The following is a 3,542-nucleotide window of genomic DNA, read 5'->3' as shown; positions in this document are numbered from 1 at the left end:
ATTCTGGATGCTTCTATGAGGCTGTTTTGGGATGAGATTTACATCTCAATCAATGGCATTTCAGTAAAGCAGATTGCCCTCCATAATGCGGTGGGCCTCATCCAATCAGCAAGAGGGATTTCTGTAGCAGACTGCCTTTGGGCTCTTTCCTGAGTATTCAGACATATACACACATCCTATTGGTTTCATTTATCTGGAGAACCCTGACCAATACAGTTGGGTTTGGCCAGTGGGGGGCTCCAGCAGAAGAGTGAGGGAGGGAGGAGAGAAAAAGCCAGGGCAGCTCACTATCTGTGGAGTCATCAAGGGCCGATGTGTCCCCGGACTAAAAATGCCAGCTCCGGTTAGGCCTCTCTCTCCCTCAGACCTTGGACTGGGAGGTGCTTCTCCATGACTAGCCCTCCCTCTCACCACTGAGGCCAGTGGCTTTTCTACCTTCCGTCCACACCTTGTAACTAGACCTTTTACTAAACTCTCCTCAGATTAGCTAGTTTATGTGCTTACTATCTCCTTTTGAGACCTTGACTATGCACTCTCTTCTCTCAGATGAAGAAACCACAATCCAAAAGAGTAAAGAGCCTGCTTAAGGTTGCACAGGAGTCCAACATGGCTCACTGCACCCCTCGTTCAATGACTTGTATTCATCTTTTCTCTCCATTTACCACCACCGCTTCCATTCCTCTGCCCACTTGACTCCACGTAAATGTTTTCGATATGTACACTGGAATATGTACGTGTCTATCTTTCCGTACGCTCCTGCTGTTCATCGCTTCCACGTGTTGCCATGTTTTCCAGTGTGCTTCCTCCATATTTTTATTTAAGCGCCCCGTCCCCACCCCGTGATGGTCATCTAGTTGGCCTCCAGCTCCTCGGCCCCTTAAGCAGCAAATACCCTCCTATAGCATCTCCTCAGGGGTCCATGTTGCTGGGATATAAACCCAGGAGTAGGATAACAGGGCATAGGGAGGGCAGATAATGAATTTCTCTAATTACTGCCAAGTTGCTTGTCAGGCTGATAGTCTCACCAGCAAAACACAAGGGCTTTTGTTTCCTCCCATCTCACCATCACTTATTTGTCCACTTTTCTAGTTTTTGCCAGTCTGATTGGTATATTGTTAAATCTCTGTGTAACTTGCATTTCTCTGATGACACGTGGGTTTAACTTGCATTTATCTGATGAGAAGTGTGTTTGAGCATCTCTTTGAAAACCTGTCGGACATTTAGATATCCCTTTTCGGAACGGCATATTCATTTCTTTCCCTCGGGTGTTATGGTAGAAGACTTCCAAAGATGGCAGCTAACCATCCTGTCCCCTGCACGTGGATGCCACTGCTCCCAACAGGGAGTGGAGTGTATTTCCTCCCCGTGAGCTAGGCTAACCCGTGACCCGCTTTGACCAATAGAATGTGGAAGAATCAATGTTCTTGGACTCCTAAGCCCAGCCTTAAGGGGTCTTGCAGCTTCTGCTTTTGCCTTCCTAGAAGTCCGCTGTCAGGTAGAGAGGTCCAGGCTAGACTCCTAGAGAAGCCGCAAAACCCCAGAGGGCCCATAGTTATGGTGGACATTCCAGCTCCAGCTAAATTCACAGCCATGTGGCCCCAGCCACATTACATAGAGCAGAAACAAAACCATCTCTGCAGAACTTTGTCCAAATGAAGAAACGTGAACCAATAAATTGTATTTTAAGGCCCTGATTTTGGGGGTGACTTGTTATGTAGCCACAGGTAACCAAAACAGGTGTTTTATTGTATTTTTGTCTCTTCTGACTTCTGGGTGCTCTTCGCATATTTTAGATGGAGACTTATATTTGAGTCCCTGGTATATGTGCAATGACTGTGCACTACCCTTGCCATGCCCTATCATCCCTCACCTCCATGAGCACACGGCTGACTCCTTCTTGTTTCAGTCCAGTGCCACCTCCTCAGAGAAGTCCGCCCTGATCACCCGGCTAAAGCAGCCTCTGAGCCAGTTTGCCACATTGGCCGGTCTCATTTTTTCTTAGCCCGCATCATAACCCAGAGTCATTTTACTTGTTTACTTGCCTGCTGCCTATCTCCTCAGCTAGAATGTAAGTTCTATGTGGGTGGGGACAGCGAATGAGCACATGATCAGGTTCTAAATAAATATAATTCAATGAATAAAGGGAAGAACGAGCAAGCAAAGAAATGCACCCACCAGACCCAAGATTGGAGGGTGGGATTGCTTTCTCATAAATTCTGGTATAGATTCATTCATCAAATATTTACTGAATATGTGCTCTGTGTCAGAAACTGTAGTGGAGTTATAGCATTGAATAAAATTAAGTTTGTAGACTAAGGCTATATTCTAGAGGGAGAGAAATTCAATAAACAAGAAAGAAAATAAATAATACAGTATCTTGACTAAATACTATGAAAATATAGCAGCAAAAGGAGACAGAGAGTAATGAGGATGATATTTTAGACCGGATTGTTAGGGAAGCTTCTCTGGGGAGGTGACATTTGAGCAGCGACCTGAATAACGTGAGGAAACAAGCATATATATGGGAGCAAAGCATCCTAGGACGAGAGAACAGCACGTGCAAAGGCCCTGAGGCAGGAGAGCTTGAGTGTGTGGCTGGAGTGGAGCAGAGAGGGGAGAACAGTATGACAGTGAGGTTGGGGAGGTCAGTTCTCTCGAACCCCCAGCTCAGGAATTTGGGGCTTTAAAGCTCTTTTATACCCAGAAAGGCAAAAAATCTCCAGGGCCAGTGTCGATTAGCATTCTTTATTTTATAGCATTTTCAATCAGAAGCATGAGATGTCATGATTCATCTAGTTACAAATCCCATGGGCTTCTCTGTGAAGGAAATTCTCTCTTCCCCTGTCCCACAGGCGTGCACCAACCCCCAACCCACTGCGGGCTGTGACTGTGACTAACCACTGAAGTACTATTCATGTGAGAAGGAGATGGGGCTCAGCCTCCAGCTCAGCAGGATCTCTCCTCTCTCCCCCCTCCCGCCCCCGCTCCCAGAGAATCATCCATGACTCACTCGTGCTATCCTGCCCACATGGCTGGGGAACAGCATCCCTCAGAGGCACAGGAAGGGGCGATGTGAGGCTTCCGGCCCCTCAGATGGCACCTTTCCCGGTGCCATGCTAACGCTGGGCCAACTTGTTCCACAGACACTTCCTGAGCATCCACCGGGCCCAATACTGTGCTGTGCACTGGGGATGTCCAGATGCTTCTGCCTGAAACCAAGAGCGAGCGAATCCCCTAGAGGCCCCCACCAGCCACTGGCTTAAGGGAAGTCTCAGTAGAAGAAGAATACGACGCTTTGCCTGCCTGAGACATTTCATCCCAGCCTTTTACAAGGTTCCCATTTATCTTTTGACTTTCCTCTCACCCCTGAAAAACGTGGCCTTTGCTAATCAAACATGCTGACCACGTGGGGCAGGGCTGGTAGGTAAAGACCAGCTGCTAAACAGGAAGTAGCCAGCGACACGGAGTCTCCGTGGGCCACATGCGGCTGTGAACAGCTGGAACAGCTGGAACACCAAGGGAGGTGACCCCTAAAGGCAAGA

Source organism: Pteropus vampyrus, unplaced genomic scaffold (assembly GCF_000151845.1).
Source record: "Pteropus vampyrus isolate Shadow unplaced genomic scaffold, Pvam_2.0 Scaffold147, whole genome shotgun sequence".
Lineage (NCBI taxonomy): Eukaryota > Metazoa > Chordata > Mammalia > Chiroptera > Pteropodidae > Pteropus > Pteropus vampyrus.
This window is presented reverse-complemented; position numbering follows the sequence as displayed.